The sequence below is a fragment of the Schistocerca serialis genome, unplaced genomic scaffold (assembly GCF_023864345.2).
Source record: "Schistocerca serialis cubense isolate TAMUIC-IGC-003099 unplaced genomic scaffold, iqSchSeri2.2 HiC_scaffold_1417, whole genome shotgun sequence".
Classification (NCBI taxonomy): Eukaryota; Metazoa; Arthropoda; class Insecta; order Orthoptera; family Acrididae; genus Schistocerca; species Schistocerca serialis.
This window is the reverse complement of record NW_026047644.1, coordinates 2,472,369-2,491,786: the sequence shown is the minus strand read 5'-3', so window position 1 is coordinate 2,491,786 and position 19,418 is coordinate 2,472,369.

The window sequence follows — 19,418 nt, the reverse complement described above, 5'->3', positions numbered from 1 at the left end:
GGTCAGTCTACTTGTACTTAAGTCGGCATTGTGCCTTTTGTATTTAATTTCGATGCAATATCGGTGTTTCAACGTCAATAAGAAGGTCAGAGGGATACAGTAAACCTGAAGTGAAGCATCGGAATCTATAACTAGTGTCACAGGAATGGTTCAAAACATGGACAGTAGGAAGATTCAGTCGTCTTGTACTTAAGTCGGCAATGTGCCTTTTGTATTTAATTCCGATGCAATTTCTGTGTTTCATCGTCAATAAGAAGGTCCTAGGGATGCAGTAAACCCGATGTGAAGCATCGGAATCTATAACTAGGTTCACAGGAATGGTTCAAAACATAGACAGTAAGAAGAGTCAGTCTACTTGCACTTAAGTCGGCATTGTGCCTTTTCTATTTACTTCCGATGCAATTTCTGTGTTTCATCGACAATAAGAAGGTCAGAGGGATACAGTAAACCTGAAGTGAAGCATCGGAATCTATAACTAGTGTCACAGGAATGGTTCAAAACATAGAGAGTAGGAAAGTCAGTCTTCTTGTACTTAAGTCGGCATTGTGCCTTTTCTATTTAATTCCGATGCAATTTCTGTGTTTCATCGTCAATAAGAAGGTCAGAGGGATACAGTAAACCTGAAGTGAAGCATCGGAATCTATAAATAGTGTCACAGGAATGGTTCAAAACATAGAGAGTAGGAAGAGTCAGTCTTCTTGTACTCAAGGCGGCATTGTGCCTTTTGTATTTAATTCCGATGCAATTTCGGTGTTTCATCGTCAATAAGAAGGTCAGAGGGATACAGTAAACCTGAAGTGTAGAAACGGAATCTATGACTAGTGTCACAGGAATGGTTCAAAACATAGAAAGTTAGAAGAGTCAGTCTTCTTGTACTTAAGTCGGCATTGTGCCTTTTCTATTTAATTCCGATGCAATTTCTGTGTTTCATCGACAATAAGAAGGTCAGAGGGATACAGTAAGTCGGAAGTGAGGCATCGGAAACTATAACCAGTGTCACAGGAATGTTTCAAAAGATAGACAGTAAGAAGAGTCAGTCTTCTTGTACATAATTCGGCATTGTGCCTTTTCTATTTAATTCAGATGCAATTTCTGTTTTTCATCGTTAATAAGAAGGTCCAAGGGATACAGTAAACCTGAAGTGAAGCATCGGAATCTATAACTAGTGTCACAGGAATGGCTCAAAACATAGACAGTAAGAAGGGTCAGTCTTCTTGTACTTAAGTCGGCGTTGTGCCTTTTGTAATTAATTCCGATGCAATTTCGGTGTTTCGTCGTCAATAAGAAGGTCAGAGGGATACAGTAAACCTGGAGTGAAGCATCGGAATCCATAACTAGTGTCACAGGAATTGTTCAAAACATGGACGGTAGGAAGAGTCAGTGTTCTTGTACATAAGTTGGCATTGTGCCTTTTGTATGTAAGTCCGATGCAATTTCTGTGTTTCATCGTCAATAAGAAGGTCCAAGGGATACAGTAATCCCGAAGTGAAGCATCGGAATCTATAACTAGTGTCACAGGAATTGTTCAAAACATGGACGGTAGGAAGAGTCAGTGTTCTTGTACTTAAGTCGGCATTGTGCCTTTTGTATGTAAGTCCGATGCAATTTCTGTGTTTCGTCGTCAATAAGAAGGTCCCAGGGATACAGTAAACCCGAAGTGAAGCATCGGAATCTATAACTAGGTTCACAGGAATGGTTCAAAACATAGACAGTAAGAAGAGTCAGTCTTCGTGTACTTAAGTCGGCATTGTGCCTTTTCTATTTAATTCCGATGCAATTTCTGTGTTTCATCGACAATAAGAAGGTCAGAGGTATACAGAAAACCCGAAGTGAGGCATCGGAAACTTTAACTAGTGTCACAGGAATGGTTCAAAAGATAGACAGTAAGAAGAGTCAGTCTTCTTGTACTTGAGTCGGCATTGTGCCTTTTCTATTTAATTCAGATGCAATTTCTGTTTTTCATCGTTAATAATAAGGTCAGAGGGATACTGTAAACCTGAAGTGAAGCATCGGAATCTATAACTAGTGTCACAGGAATGGTTCAAAACATAGACAGTAAGAAGGGTCTGTCTTCTTGTACTTAAGTCGGCATTGTGCCTTTTGTATTTAATTCCGATGCAATTTCGGTGTTTCGTCGTCAATAAGAAGGTCAGAGGGATACAGTAAACCTGAAGTGAAGCATCGGAATCTATAACTAGTGTCACAGGAATTGTTCAAAACATGGACGGTAGGAAGAGTCAGTGTTCTTGTACTTAAGTCGGCATTGTGCCTTTTGTATGTAAGTCCGATGCAATTTCTGTGTTTCGTCGTCAATAAGAAGGTCCCAGGGATACAGTAAACCCGAAGTGAAGCATCGGAATCTATAACTAGGTTCACAGGAATGGTTCAAAACATAGACAGTAAGAAGAGTCAGTCTTCGTGTACTTAAGTCGGCATTGTGCCTTTTGTATTTAATTCCTATGTAATATCTGTGTTTCATCGAAAATAAGAAGGTCAGAGGGATACAGTAAACCTGAAGTGAAGCATCGGAATCTATAACTAGTGTCACAGGAATGGTTCAAAACATAGAGAGTAGGAAGAGTCAGTCTTCTTGTTCTTAAGTCGGCATTGTGCCTTTTCTATTTAATTCCGATGCAATTTCTGTGTTTAATCGCCAACACGAAGGTCAGAGGGATACAGTAAACCTGAAGTTAAGCATCGGAATCCATAACTAGTGTCACAGGAATTGTTCAAAACATATACAGTAATAAGAGACAGTCTTCTTGTACTTAAGATGGCATTGTGCCTTTTGTATTTAATTCCTCTGGAATTTCAGTGTTTCATCGTCAATAAGAAGGTCAGAGGGATACAGTAAACCTGAAGTGAAGCATCGGAATCTATAACTAGTGTCACTGGAATGGTTCAAAAGATAGTCAGTAAGAAGAGTCAGTCTTCTTGTACTTAAGTCGGCATTGTGCCTTTTCTATTTAATTCCGATGCAGTTTCTGTTTTTCATCGTCAACAAGAAGGTCAGAGGGATACTGTAAACCTGAAGTGAACCATCGGAATCTATAACTAGTGTCACAGGAATGGTTCAAAACATAGAGAGTAAGAAGGGTCAGTCTACTTGTACTTAAGTCGGCATTGTGCCTTTTGTATTTAATTTCGATGCAATATCGGTGTTTCAACGTCAATAAGAAGGTCAGAGGGATACAGTAAACCTGAAGTGAAGCATCGGAATCTAGAACTAGTGTCACAGGAATGGTTCAAAACATGGACAGTAGGAAGATTCAGTCGTCTTGTACTTAAGTCGGCAATGTGCCTTTTTTATTTAATTCCGATGCAATTTCTGTGTTTCATCGTCAATAAGAAGGTCCTAGGGATACAGTAAACCCGATGTGAAGCATTTGAATCTATAACTAGGTTCACAGGAATGGTTCAAAACATAGACAGTAAGAAGAGTCAGTCTACTTGCACTTAAGTCGGCATTGTGCCTTTTGTATATAATTCCGATGCAATTTCTGTGTTTCATCGTCAATAAAAAGGTCGAAGGGATACAGTAAACCCGAAGTGAAGCATCGGAATCTATAACTAGGTTCACAGGAATGGTTCAAAACATAGACAGTAAGAAGAGTCAGTCTTCTTGTACTTAAGTCGGCATTGTGCATCTTGTGTTTAATTCCGATGCAATTTCTGTGTTTCATCGACAATAAGAAGGTCAGAGGGATACAGTAAACCTGAAGTGAAGCATCGGAATCTATAACTAGTGTCACAGGAATGGTTCAAAACATAGAGAGTAGGAAAGTCAGTCTTCTTGTACTTAAGTCGGCATTGTGCCTTTTCTATTTAATTCCGATGCAATTTCTGTGTTTCATCGTCAATAAGAAGGTCAGAGGGATACAGTAAACCTGAAGTGAAGCATCGGAATCTATAAATAGTGTCACAGGAATGGTTCAAAACATAGAGAGTAGGAAGAGTCAGTCTTCTTGTACTCAAGGCGGCATTGTGCCTTTTGTATTTAATTCCGATGCAATTTCGGTGTTTCATCGTCAATAAGAAGGTCAGAGGGATACAGTAAACCTGAAGTGTAGAAACGGAATCTATGACTAGTGTCACAGGAATGGTTCAAAACATAGAAAGTTAGAAGAGTCAGTCTTCTTGTACTTAAGTCGGCATTGTGCCTTTTCTATTTAATTCCGATGCAATTTCTGTGTTTCATCGACAATAAGAAGGTCAGAGGGATACAGTAAGTCGGAAGTGAGGCATCGGAAACTATAACCAGTGTCACAGGAATGTTTCAAAAGATAGACAGTAAGAAGAGTCAGTCTTCTTGTACATAATTCGGCATTGTGCCTTTTCTATTTAATTCAGATGCAATTTCTGTTTTTCATCGTTAATAAGAAGGTCAGAGGGATACTGTAAACCTGAAGTGAAGCATCGGAATCTGTAACTAGTGTCACAGGAATGGCTCAAAACATAGACAGTAAGAATTGTCAGTCTTCTTGTACTTAAGTCGGCATTGTGCCTTTTGTATTTAATTCCGATGCAATTTCGGTGTTTCGTCGGCAATAAGAAGGACAGAGGGATACAGTAAACATGGAGTGAAGCATCGGAATCCATAACTAGTGTCACAGGAATTGTTCAAAACATGGACGGTAGGAAGAGTCAGTGTTCTTGTACATAAGTTGGCATTGTGCCTTTTGTATTTAATTCCGATGCAATTTCGGTGTTTCGTCGTCAATAAGAAGGTCAGAGGGATACTGTAAACCTGAAGTGAAGCATCGGAATCTATAAATAGTGTCACAGCGATGGTTCAAAACATAGAGAGTAGGAAGAGTCAGTCTTGTACTTAAGTCGGCATTGTGCCTTTTGTATTTCATTCCGATGCAATTTCTGTGTTTCATCGTCAATAAGAAGGTCCAAGGGAAACAGTAAACCCGAAGTGAGGCATCGGAATCTATAACTAGGTTCACAGGAATGGTTCAAAACATAGACAGTAAGAAGAGTCAGTCTTCTTGTACTTAAGTCGGCATTGTGCATTTTGTATTTAATTCCGATGCAATTTCCTTGTTTCAACGACAATAAGAAGGTCAGAGGGACACAGTAAACCTGAAGTGAAGCATCGGAATCTATAGCTAGTGTCACAGGAATGGTTCAAAACATAGACAGTAAGAAGGGTCAGTCTTCTTGTACTTAAGTCGGCATTGTGCCTTTTGTATTTAATTCCGATGCAATTTCGGTGTTTCGTCGTCAATAAGAAGGTCAGAGGGATGCTGTAAACCTGAAGTGAAGCATCGGAATCTATAAATAGTGTCACAGCGATGGTTCAAAACATAGAGAGTAGGAAGAGTCAGTCTTGTACTTAAGTCGGCATTGTGCCTTTTGTATTTCATTCCGATGCAATTTCGGTGTTTCATCGTCAATAAGAAGTCAGAGGGATACAGTAAACCTGAAGTGTAGAAACGGAATCTATGACTAGTGTCACAGGAATGGTTCAAAACATAGAAAGTTAGAAGAGTCAGTCTTCTTGTACTTAAGTCGGCATTGTGCCTTTTCTATCTAATTCCGATGCAATATCCTTGTTTCAACGACAATAAGAAGGTCAGAGGGACACAGTATACCTGAAGTGAAGCATCGGAATCTATAGCTAGTGTCACAGGAATGGTTCAAAACATAGACAGTAAGAAGAGTCAGTCTTCTTGTACTTAAGTCGGCATTGTGCCTTTTCTATTTAATTCAGATGCAATTTCTGTTTTTCATCGTTAATAAGAAGGTCAGAGGGATACTGTAAACCTGAAGTGAAGCATCGGAATCTATAACCAGTGTCACAGGAATGGTTCATAACATAGACAGTAAGAAGGGTCAGTCTTCTTGTACTTAAGTCGGCATTGTCCTTTTTGTATTTAATTCCGATGCAATTTCGGTGTTTCGTCGTCAATAAGAAGGTCAGAGGGATACAGTAAACCTGAGGTGAAGCATCGGAATCTATAACTAGTGTCACAGGAATTGTTCAATACATGGACGGTAGGAAGAGTCGGTGTTCTTGTACTTAAGTCGGCATTGTGCCTTTTGTATGTAAGTCCGATGCAATTTCTGTGTTTCATCGTCAATAAGAAGGTCAGAGGGATACAGTAAACCTGAAGTGAAGCATCGGAATCTATAACTAGTGTCACAGGAATGGTTCAAAACATAGAGAGTAGGTAGAGTCAGTCTTCTTGTTCTTAAGTCGGCATTGTACCTTTTCTATTTAATTCCGATGTAATTTCTGTGTTTCATCGTCAACAAGAAGGTCAGAGGGATACAGTAAACCTGAAGTTAAGCATCGGAAACCATATCTAGTGTCACAGGAATGGTTCAAAACATATGCAGTAATAATAGACAGTCTTCTTGTACTTAAGATGGCATTGTGCCTTTTGTATTTAATTCCGATGCTATTTCAGTGTTTCATCGTCAATAAGAAGGTCAGAGGGATACAGTAAACCTGAAGTGAAGCGTCGGAATCTATAACTAGTGTCACAGGAATGGTTCAAAAGATAGTCAGTAAGAAGAGTCAGTCTTCTTGTACTTAAGTCGGCATTGTGCCTTTTGTATTTAAATCCGATGCAATATCGGTGTTTCATCGTCAATAAGAAGGTCAGAGGGATACAGTAAACCTGAAGTGAAGCATCGGAATCTATAACTAGTGCCACAGGAATGGTTCAAAACATGGACAGTAGGAAGATTCAGTCGTCTTGTACTTAAGTCGGCATTGTGCCTTTTGTATTTAATTCCGATGCAATTTCTGTGTTCCATCGTCAATAAGAAGGTCCAAGGGAAACAGTAAACCCGAAGTGAAGCATCGGAATCTATAACTAGGTTCACAGGAATGGTTCAAAACATAGACAGTAAGAAGAGTCAGTCTTCTTGTACTTAAGTCGGCATTGTGTATTTTGTATTTAATTCCGATGCAATTTCCTTGTTTCAACGACAATAAGAAGGTCAGAGGGACACAGTAAACCTGAAGTGAAGCATCGGAATCTATAGCTAGTGTCACAGGAATGGTTCAAAACATAGACAGTAAGAAGGGTCAGTCTTCTTGTACTTAAGTCGGCATTGTGCCTTTTGTATTTAATTCCGATGCAATTTCGGTGTTTCGTCGTCAATAAGAAGGTCAGAGGGATACTGTAAACCTGAAGTGAAGCATCGGAATCTATAAATAGTGTCACAGCGATGGTTCAAAACATAGAGAGTAGGAAGAGTCAGTCTTGTACTTAAGTCGGCATTGTGCCTTTTGTATTTCATTCCCATGCAATTTCGGTGTTTCATCGTCAATAAGAAGTCAGAGGGATACAGTAAACCTGAAGTGTAGAAACGGAATCTATGACTAGTGTCACAGGAATTGTTCAAAACATAGAAAGTTAGAAGAGTCAGTCTTCTTGTACTTAAGTCGGCATTGTGCCTTTTCTATCTAATTCCGATGCAATTTCTGTTTTTCATCGACAATAAGAAGGTTAGAGGGATACAGTAAACCTGAAGTGAGGCATCGGAAACTATAACTAGCGTCACAGGAATGGTTCAAAAGATAGACAGTAAGAAGAGTCAGTCTTCTTGTACTTAAGTCGGCATTGTGCCTTTTCTATTTAATTCAGATGCAATTTCTGTTTTTCATCTTTAATAAGAAGGTCAGAGGGATACTGTAAACCTGAAGTGTAGCATCGGAATCTATAACCAGTGTCACAGGAATGGTTCAAAACATAGACAGTAAGAAGGGTCAGTCTTCTTGTACTTAAGTCGGCATTGTGCCTTTTGTATTTAATTCCGATACAATTTCGGTGTTTCGTCGTCAATAAGAAGGTCAGAGGGATACAGTAAACCTGAAGTGAAGCATCGGAATCTATAACTAGTGTCACAGGAATTGTTCAAAACATGGACGGTAGGAAGAGTCGGTGTTCTTGTACTTAAGTCGGCATTGTGCCTTTTGTATGTAAGTCCGATGCAATTTCTGTGTTTCATCGTCAATAAGAAGGTCCAAGGGATACAGTAAACCCGAAGTGAAGCATCGGAATCTATAACTAGGTTCACAGGAATGGTTCAAAGCATAGACAGTAAGAAGAGTCAGTCTTCATGTACTTAAGTCGGCATTGTGCCTTTTGTATTTAATTCCGATGCAATTTGAGTGTTTCATCGTCAATAAGAAGGTCAGAGGGATACAGTAAACCTGAAGTGAAGCATCGGAATCTATAACTAGTGTCACAGGAATGGTTCAAAAGATAGTCAGTAAGAAGAGTCAGTCTTCTTGTACTAAAGTCGGCATTGTGCCTTTTCTATTTAATTCCGATGCAGTTTCTGTGTTTCATCGTTAATAAGGAGGTCAGAGGGATACTGTAAACCTGAAGTGAAGCATCGGAATCTATAACTAGTGTCACATGAATGGTTCAAACATAGACAGTAAGAAGGGTCAGTCTACTTTTAGTTAAAAGGCATTGTGCCTTTTGTATTTAATTCCGATGCAATATCGGTGTTTCATCGTCAATAAGAAGGTCAGAGGGATACAGTAAACCTGAAGTGAAGCATCGGAATCTATAACTAGTGTCACAGGAATGGTTCAAAACGTGGACAGTAGGAAGATTCAGTCGTCTTGTACTTAAGTCGGCATTGTGCCGTTTGTATTTAATTCCGATGCAATTTCTGTGTTTCATCGTCAATAAGAAGGTCCAAGGGATTCAGTAAACCTGAAGTGAAGCATCGGAATCTATAACTAGGTTCACAGGAATGGTTCAAAACATAGACAGTAAGAAGAGTCAGTCTTCTTGTACTTAAGTCAACATTGTGCATTTTGTATTTAATTCCGATGCAATTTCTGTGTTTCATCGACAATAAGAAGGTCAGAGGGATACAGTAAACCTGAAGTGAAGTATCGGAATCTATAACTAGTGTCACAGGAGTGGTTCAAAACATAGAGAGTAGGAAGAGTCAGTCTTCTTGTACTTAAGTCGGCATTGTGCCTTTTCTATTTAATTCCGATGCAATTTCTGTGTTTCATCGTCAATAAGAAGGTCAGAGGGATACTGTAAACCTGAAGTGAAGCATCGGAATCTGTAAATAGTGTCACAGGGATGGTTCAAAACATAGAGAGTAGGAAGAGTCAGTCTTGTACTTATGTCGGCATTGTGACTTCTGTATTTCATTCCGATGCAATTTCGGTGTTTCATCGTCAATAAGAAGTCAGAGGGATACAGTAAACCTGAAGTGTAGAAACGGAATCCATGACTAGTGTCACAGGAATGGTTCAAAACATAGAAAGTTAGAAGAGTAAGTCTTCTTGTACTTAAGTCGGCATTGTGCCTTTTCTATTTAATTTCGATGCAATTTCTGTGTTTCATCGACAATAAGAAGGTCAGAGGGATACAGTACACCTGAAGTGAAGCATCGGAAACTATAACTAGTGTCACAGGAATGGTTCAAAAGATAGACAGTAAGAAGAGTCAGTCTTCTTGTACTTAAGTCGGCATTGTGCCTTTTCTATTTAATTCAGATGCAATTTCTGTTTTTCATCGTTAATAAGAAGGTCAGAGGGATACTGTAAACCTGAAGTGAAGCATCGGAATCTATAACTAGTGTCACAGGAATGGTTCAAAACATAGCCAGTAAGAAGGGTCAGTCTTCTTGTACTTAAGTGGGCATTGTGCCTTTTGTATTTAATTCCGATGCAATTTCGGTGTTTCGTCGTCAATAAGAAGGTCAGAGGGATACAGTAAACCTGAAGTGAAGCATCGGAATCTATAACTAGTGTCACAGGAATTGTTCAAACATGGACGGTGGGAAGAGTCGGTGTTCTTGTACTTAAGTCGGCATTGTGCCTTTTGTATGTAAGTCCGATGCAATTTCTGTGTTTCATCGTCAATAAGAAGGTCCAAGGGATACAGTAAACCCGAAGTGAAGCATCGGAATCTATAACTAGGTTCACAGGAATGGTTCAAAGCATAGACAGTAAGAAGAGTCAGTCTTCGTGTACTTAAGTCGGCATTGTGCCTTTTGTATTTAATTCAGATGCAATTTCTGTTTTTCATCGTTAATAAGAAGGTCAGAGGGATACTGTAAACCTGAAGCGAAGCATCGGAATCTATAACTAGTGTCACAGGAATGGTTCAAAACATAGACAGTAAGAAGTGTCAGTGTTCTTGTACTTATGTCGGCATTGTGCCTTTTGTATTTAATTCCGATGCAATTTCGGTGTTTCGTTGTCAATAAGAAGGTCAGAGGGATACAGTAAACCTGAAGTGAAGCATCGGAATCTATAACTAGTGTCACAGGAATTGTTGAAAACATTGACGGTAGGAAGAGTCAGTGTTCTTGTACTTAAGTCGGCATTGTGCCTTTTGTATGTAAGTCCGATGCAATTTCTGTGTTTCATCGTCAATAGGAAGGTCAGAGGGATACAGTAAACCTGAAGTTAAGCATCGGAATCCATAACTAGTGTCACAGGAATGGTTCAAAACATATTCAGAAATAAGAAACAGTCTTCTTGTACTAAAGATGGCATTGTGCCTTTTTATTTAATTCCGATGCAATTTCAGTGTTTCACCGTCAATAAGAAGGTCAGAGGGATACAGTAAACCTGAAGTGAAGCATCGGAATCTATAACTAGTGTCACAGGAATGGTTCAAAAGATAGTCAGTAAGAAGAGTCAGTCTTCTTGTACTTAAGTCGGCAATGTGCCTTTTCTATTTAATTCCGATGCAATTTCTGTGTTTCATCGTCAATAAGAAAGTCAGAGGGATACTTAAACCTGAAGTGAAGCATCGGAATCTACAACTAGTGTCACAAGAATTGTTCAAAACATACACAGTAAGAAGGGTCAGTCTACTTGTACTTAAGTCGGCATTGTGCCTTTTGTATTTAATTCCGATGCAATATCGGTGTTTCATCGTCAATGAGAAGGTCAGAGGGATACAGTAAACCTTAAGTGAAGCATCGGAATCTATAACTAGTGACACAGGAATGGTTCAAAACATGGACAGTAGAAAGATTCAGTCGGCTTGTACTTAAGTCGGCATTGTGCATTTTGTATTTAATTCCGATCCAATTTCTGCGTTTCATCGTCAATAAGACGGTCCAAGGGATACAGTAAACACGAAGCGAAGCATCGGAATCTATAACTAGGTTCACAGGAATGGTTCATAGCATAGACAGTAAGAAGAGTCAGTCTTCTTGTACTTAAGTCGGCATTGTGCCTTTTCTATTTAATTCCGATGCAATTTCTGTGTTTCATCGTCAACAAGAGGTCAGAGGGATACAGTAAACCTGAAGTTAAGCATCGGAATCCATAACTAGTGTCACAGGAATGATTCAAACCATATACAGTAATAAGAGACGGTCTTCTTGTACTTAAGATGGAATTGTGCCTTTGTATTTAATTCCGATGCAATTTCAGTGTTTCATCGTCAATAAGAAGGTCAGAGGGATACAGTAAACCTGAAGTGAAGCATCGGAATCTCTAACAAGCGTCACAGGAATGGTTCAAAACATAATCAGTAAGAAGAGTCAGTCTTCTTGTACTTAAGTCGGCATTGTGCCTTTTGTATTTAATTCCGATGCAATTTCTGTGTTTCGTCGGCAATAAGAAGGTCAGAGGGACACAGTAAACCTGAAGTGAAGCATCAGAATCTATAACTAGTGTTACAGGAATGGTTCAAAACATAGACAGTAAAGAGAGTCAGTGTACTTGTACTTAAGTCGGCATTGAGCCCTTTGTATTTAATTCCGATGCAATTTCTGTGTTTCATCGTCAATAAGAAGGTCAGAGGGATACAGTAAACCTGAAATGAAGAATTGGAATCTATAACTAGCGTCACAGGAATGGTTCAAATCATAGTCAGTAAGAAGAGACAGTCTTCTTGTACTCAAGTCGGCATTGTGCCTTTTCTATTTAATTCCGATGCAATATCTGTGTTTCATCGTCAATAAGAAGGTCTGAGGGATACAGGAGGCCTGAAGTGAGGCATCGGAATCAATAACTAGTGTCACTGGAATGGTTCAAAACATAGACAGTAAGAAGAGTCAGTCTTCGTGTACTTAAGTCGGCATTGTGCCTTTTGTAGTTAATTCCGATGCAATTTCTGTGTTACATCGCCAGTAAGATTGTCAGAGGGATACAGTAAACGTGAAGTGAAGCATCGGAATCTATAACTAGTGTCACAGGAATGGTTCAAAGCATAGAGAGTAGGAAGAGTCAGTCTTCTTGTACTTAAGTCGGCATTGTGCCTTTTCTATTTAATTCCGATGCCATTTCTGTGTTTCATCGTCAATAAGAAGGTAAGAGGGATACAGTAAACCTGAAGTGAAGCATCAGAATCCATAACTAGTGTCACAGGAATGGTTCAAATCATATACAGTAATAAGAGTCAGTCTTCTTGTACTTAAGTTGGCATTGTGCCTTTTGTATTTAATTCCGATGGAATTTCAGTGTTTCATCGTCTATAAGAAGGTCAGAGGGATACAGTAAACCTGAAGTGAAGCATCGGAGTGTCACATGAATGGTTCAAAACATAGTCAGTAAGAAGAGTCAGTCTTCCTGTACTTAAATCGGCATTGTGCCTTTTCTATTTAATTCCGATGCAATTTCTGTGTTTCATCGTCAATAAGAAGGTCAGAGGGATACTGTAAACCTGAAGTGAAGCATCGGAATCTATAACGAGTGTCACAGGAATTGTTCAAAACATGAACAGTAGGAAAATTCAGTCTTCTTGTACTTAAGTCGGCATTGTGCCTTTTGTATTTAATTCCGATGCAATTTCTGTGTATCATCGTCAATAAGAAGGTCCAAGGGATACAGTAAACCCGAAGTGAAGCATCGAAATCTATAACTAGGTATACAGGAATGGTTCAAAACATAGACAGTAAGAAGAGTCAGTCTTCTTGTACTTACGTCGGCATTGTGCCTTTTCTATTTAATTCCGATGCAATTTCTGTGTTTCATCGTCAATAAGAAGGTCAGAGGGATACTGTAAACCTGAAGTGAAGAATCGGAATCTATAACTAGTGTCACAGGAATTGTTCAAAACATGAACAGTAGGAAAATTCAGTCTTCTTGAACTTAAGTCGGCATTGTGCCTTTTGTATTTAATTCCGATGCAATCTCTGTGTTTTATCGTCAATAAGAAGGTCAGAGGGATACAGTAAACCTTTAGTGAAGAATCGGAATCTATAACTAGGGTCACAGGAATGTTTCAGAGCATAGGAAGTAGGAAGAGTCAGTCTTCTTGTACTTAAGTCGGCATTGTGCATTTTGTATTTAATTCCGGTGATATTTCTGTGTTTCGTCGTCAATAAGAAGGTCAGAGGGATTCAGTAAACCAGAAGTGAGGAATCGGAATCTATAACTAGTGTCACAGGAATGGTTCAAAAGATAGACAGTAAGATGAGTCAGTCTTCTTGAACTTAAGTCAGCAATGTGCCATTTCTATTTAATTCCGATGCAATTTCTGTGTTTCATCGCCAATAAGAAGGTCAGAGGGATACTGTAAACTGTATCGGAATCTATAACTAGTGTCACAGGAATGGTTCAAAGCATAGACAGTAAGAAGAGTCAGTCTACTTGTACTTAAGTCGGCATTGCGCCTTTTGTATCTAATTCCGATGCAGTTTCTGTGTTTCATCGTCAATAAGAATTTCCAAGGGATACAGAAAACCCGAAGTGGAGCATCGGAATCTATAACTAGGTTCACAGGAATGGTTCAAACTTGTACTTAAGTCGGCATTGTGCCTTTTGTATTTAATTCCGATGCAATTTCTGTTTTTCATCGTCAATAAGAAGGTCAGAGGGATACAGTAAACCTGAAATGATGCATCGGATTCTATAACTAGGTTCACAGGAATGGTTCAAAACATAGACAGTAAGAAGAGTCAGTCTTCTTGTACTTAAGTCGGCATTGTGCCTTTTGTATTTAATTCCGACGCAATTTCTGCGTTTCATCGGCAATAAGGAGGTCAGAGGGATACAGTAAACCTGAAGTGAAGCATCGGAATCTATAACTAGTGTCACAGGAATGGTTCATACATAAAGAGTAGGAAGAGACAGTCTTCTTGTACTTAAGTCGGCATTGTGCCTTTTGTATTTAATTCCGATGCAATTTCTGTGTTTCATCGACAATAAGAAGGTCAGAGGGATATAGTAAACCTGAAGTAAAGCATCGGAATCTCTAACTAGCGTCACAGGAATGGTTCAAAACATAGTCAGTAAGAAAAGTCAGTCTTCTTGTACTTAAGTCGGCATAGTGCCTTTTCTATTTAATTGCGATTCAATTTCTGTATTTCATCGTCAATAAGAAGGGCAGAGGGATACCGTAAACCTGAAGTGAAGCATCGGAATCTCTAACTAGCGTCACAGGAATGGTTCAAAACATAGTCAGTAAGAAAAGTCAGTCTTCTTGTACTTAAGTCGGCATTGTGCCTTTCCTATTTAATTCCGATTCAATTTCTGTATTTCATCGTCAATATGAAGGTCAGAGGGATACTGTAAACCTGAAGTGAAGCATCGGAATCTATAACTAGTCTCACAGGAATTGTTCAAAACATAGACAGTAAGAAGGGTCAGTCTTCTTGTACTTAAGTCGGCATTGTGCCTTTTGTATTTATTCCGATGCAATTTCTGTGTTTCGTCGTCAATAAGAAGGTCAGAGGGAAACAGTAAACCAGAAGTGAGGAATCGGAATCTATAACTAGTGTCACAGGAATGGTTCATAAAATAGTTTGTAAGAAGAGTCAGTCTTCTTGAACTTAAGTCGGCATTGTGCCATTTCTATTTCATTCTGATTCAATTTCTATGTTTCATCGCCAATAAGAAGGTCAGAGGGTTACTGTAAACCTGAAGTGAAGTATCGGAATCTATAACTAGTGTCACAGGAATGGTTCAAAGCATAGACAGTAAGAAGGGTCTGTCTTCTTGTACTTGAGTCGGCACTGCGCCTTTTGTATTTAATTCCGATGCAATTTCGGTGTTTCATCGTCAATAAGAAGGTCTGAGGGATACTGTAAAGCTGAAGTGAAGCATCGGAGTCTATAACTAGTGTCACAGGAATGGTTCAAAACATGGACAGTAGGAAGAGTCAGTCTTATTGTACTTAAGTCGGCATTGTGACTTTACTATTTAATTCCGTTGCACTTTCAGTGTTTCATCCTCAATAAGAAGGTCCAAGGGATACAGTAAACCTGAAATCAAGCATCGGATTCTATAACTTGTGTCACAGGAATGGTTCAAAACATAGACAGTAGGAGGAGCCAGTCTACATGTACTTTAGTCTTCATTGTGCCTTTTGTATTTAATTCCGAGGCAATTTCTGTGTTTCATCGTCAATAAGAAGGTCAGAGGGATACAGTAAACCTGAACTGAAGCATCGGAATCTATAACTAGCGTCACAGGAATGGTTCAATACATAGTCAGTAAGAAGAGTCAGTCTTCTTGTACTTAATTCAGCATTGTGCATTTTGTTTTTAATTCCGATGCAATTTCTGTGTTTCATCGTCAATACGAAGGACCAAGAGATACAGCAAACCTGAAGTGAAGCATCGGAATCTATAACTAGTGTCACAGGAAAGGTTCAAATCATAGACAATAGGAAAGGTCAGTCTTCTTGTACTTAACTCGGCATTGTGCCCTTTTCAATATAATTCCGATGCAATTCCTGTGTTTCATCGTCAATAAGGAGATCAGAGGGATACACTAAACCTGAAGTGAAGCATCGGAATCTCTAACTAGTTCACAGGAAAGGTTCCAAACATAGTCAGTAAGAAGAGTCAGTCTTCTTGTACTTAAGTCGGCATTGTGCCTTTTGCATTTAATTCCGATGCAATATCTGTGTTTCATCGTCAATAAGAAGGTCCAAGGGATACAGTAAACCTGAAGTGACGTGTCGGAATCTGTAACTAGCGTTACAGGAATGGTTCAAAGCATAGACAGTAGGAAGAGTCAGTCTTCTTGTACTTAAGTCTGCATTGTGCCTTTTGTATTTAATTCCGATGCAATTTCTGTGTTTCACCATCAATAAGAAGGACCAAGGGATACAGTAAACCTGAAGTGACGCATCGGAATCTATAACTGGGTTCACAGGAATCTTTCTAAACATAGACAGTAAGAAGAGTCAGTCTACTTGTACTTAAGTCGGCATTGTGACTTTTGTATTTAATTCAGATGCAATTTCTGTATTTCATCGTCAATAAGCAGGTCAGAGGGATACAGTAAACCTGAAGTGAAGCATCGGAATCTGTAACTAGTGTCACAGGAATGGTTTAAAACATAGACAGTAGGAAGACTCAGTCTTCCAGTACTTAGGTCGGCATTGTGCCTTTCCTATTTAATTCCGATGCAATTTCTGTGTTTCATCGTCAATAAGAAGGTCAGAGGGATACAGCAAACCTGACGTCAAGCATCGTAATGTATAACTAGTGTCGCAGGAATGGTTCAAAACATAGAAAGAAGAGTCAGTCTGCTTGTACTTAAGTCGTCATTGTGCCTTTTCTATTTAATTCCGATGCAATTTCTGTGTTTCATCGTGAATAAGAAGGTCAGAGGTATACAGTAAACCTGAAGTGAATCATCTTAAATTATAACTAGTGTCACAGGAATGGTTCCAAACATAGTCAGTAAGAAGAGTCAGTCTTCTTGTACTTAAGTCGGCATTGTGCCTTTTGTATTTATTTCCGATGCAATTTCTGTGTTTCATCGTCGATATGAAGGTCCAAGGGATACAGTAAACCTGAAGTGAATCATCGGAATCTATAACTAGTGTCACAGGAAGGGTTCAAATCATAGTCAGTAAGAAGAGTCAGTCTTCTTGTACTTAGGTCGGCATTGTGCCCCTTGTATTTAATTCCGATGCAATTTCTGTGTTTCGTCGTCAATAAGAATGTCAGAGGGATACAGTAAACCTGAAGTGAAGCATCGGATTCTGTAACTACCGTCACAGGAATGATTCAAAGCAGTCAGAAAGAAGGGTTAGTCTTCTTGTACTTAAGTCGGCATTGTGGCTTTTCTATTTAATTCCGATGCACTTTCTGTGTTTCATCGTCAATAAGAAGGTCCAAGGGGTACAGTAAACCTGATATGAAGCTCGGAATCTATAACTAGTGTCACAGACATGTTTCAAAACATAGACAGTAGGAGGAGTCAGTCTACATGTACTTAAGTCGGCATTGTGCCGTTTGTATTTAATTCCGATGCAATATCAGTGTTTCATCGTCAATAAGAAGGTCAGAGGAATACACTAAACCTGAAGTGAAGCATCGGAATCTCTAACTAGTGTCACAGGAATGGTTCAAATCATAGTCGGTAAGAAGAGTCAGTCTTCTTGTACTTAGGTCGGCATTGTGCCTTTTGTATTTAATTCCAATGCAATATCTGTGTTTCATCGTCAATAAGAAGGTCCATGGGATACAGTAAACCTGAAGTGAAGCATCGGAATCTGTAACTAGCTTCACTGGAATGGTTCAAAACATAGTCAGTAAGAAGAGTCAGTCTTCTTGTACTTAAGTCGGCATTGTGCCTTTTCTATTTAATTCCGATGTAATTTCTGTGTTTCATCGTCAATAAGATCGTCCAACGGATACAGTAAACCTGATGTGAAGCATCGAAATCTATAACTAGTGTCACAGGAATGGTTCCAACATAGATTGTAGGAAGAGTCAGTCTTCTTGTACTTAAGTCGGCATTGTGCCTTTTCTATTTAATTCCGATGCAATTTCTGTGTTTCATCGTCAATAAGAAGGTCAGAGGGATACAGTAACCCTGAAGTGATGCATCGGAATCTGTAACTAGCGTCACAGGAATGGTTCAAACATAGACAGTAAGAAGAGTCAGTCTTCTTGTACTTAGGTCGGCATTGTGCCTTTTCTATTTATTTCCTATGCAATTTCTGTGTTTCATCTTCAATAAGAAGGTACAAGGGATACAGTAAACCTGAAGTGAAGCATCGGAATCTATAACTAGTGTCACAGGAATGGTTCAAATCATAGACAGTAAGATGAGTCAGTCTACTTGTACTTAAGTCGCCATTGTGCCTTTTCTATTTAATTCCGATGCAATATCTGTGTTTCAACGTCAATAAGAAGGTCCAAGGGATACAGTAAACCTGAAATCAAGCATCGGAATCTATGACTAGTGTCACAGGAATGGTTCAAAACATAGTCAGTAAGAAGAGTCAGTCTTCTTGTACTTAATTCGGCATTGTGCATTTTGTTTTTAATTCCGATTCAATTTCTGTGTTTCATCGTCAATACGAAGGACCAAGAGATACAGCAAACCTGAAGTGAAGCATCGGAATCTATAACTAGTGTCACAGGAAAGGTTCAAATCGTAGACAATAGGAAAGGTCAGTCTTCTTGTACTTAACTCGGCATTGTGCCCTTTTCAATATAATTCCGATGCAATTCCTGTGTTTCATCGTCAATAAGGAGATCAGAGGGATACACTAAACCTGAAGTGAAGCATCGGAATCTCTAACAAGTGTCACAGGAAAGGTTCCAAACATAGTCAGTAAGAAGAGTCAGTCTTCTTGTACTTAAGTCGGCATTGTGCCTTTTGCATTTAATTCCGATGCAATATCTGTGTTTCATCGTCAATAAGAAGGTCCAAGGGATACAGTAAACCTGAAGTGAAGTATCGGAATCTGTAACTAGCGTCACAGGAATGGTTCAAAGCATAGACAGTAAGAAGAGTCTGTCTTCTTGTACTTAAGTCGGCATTGTGCCTCTTCTATTTAATTCCGATGCAATTTCTGTGCTTCATCGTCAACAAGAAGGTCAGAGGGATGCAGTAAACCTGAAGTGAAGCATCGGAATATATAACTAGTGTCACAGGAATGGTTTAAAGCATAGACAGTAGGAAGACTCAGTCTTCTTGTACTTGAGTCGGGATTGTGCCTTTTGTATGTAATTCCGATGCAATTTCTGTGTTTTGTCGTCAATAAGAAAGTCAGAGGCTCACAGTAAACCTGAAGGGAAGCATCAGAATCTATAACTAGTGTCACAGGAATGGTTCGAAACATAGACAGTAAGAAAAGTAAGTCTACTTGTTCTTAAGTCGGCATTGTGCCTTTTGTATTTAATTCCGATGCAATTTCTGTGTTTCATCGTCAATAAGAAGGTCAGAGGGATACAGTAAACCTGAGGTGAAGAATCGGAATGAATAACTAGTGCCACAGGAATGGTTCAAAACATAGAAAGTGGGAAGAGTCAGTTTTCTTGTACTTAAGTCGGCATTGTGCCTTTTCTATTTAATTCCGTTGCGATTTCTGCGTTTCATCGTCAATAAGAAGGTCAGAGGGATACAGTAAACCTGAAGTGAGGCATCGGAATCTATAACTAGTGTCACAGGAATGGTTCAAACATAGACAGTAAGAAGAGTCAGTCTTCTTGTACTTAAGTCGGCATTGTGCCTTTTCTATTTAATTCCGACGCAATTTCTG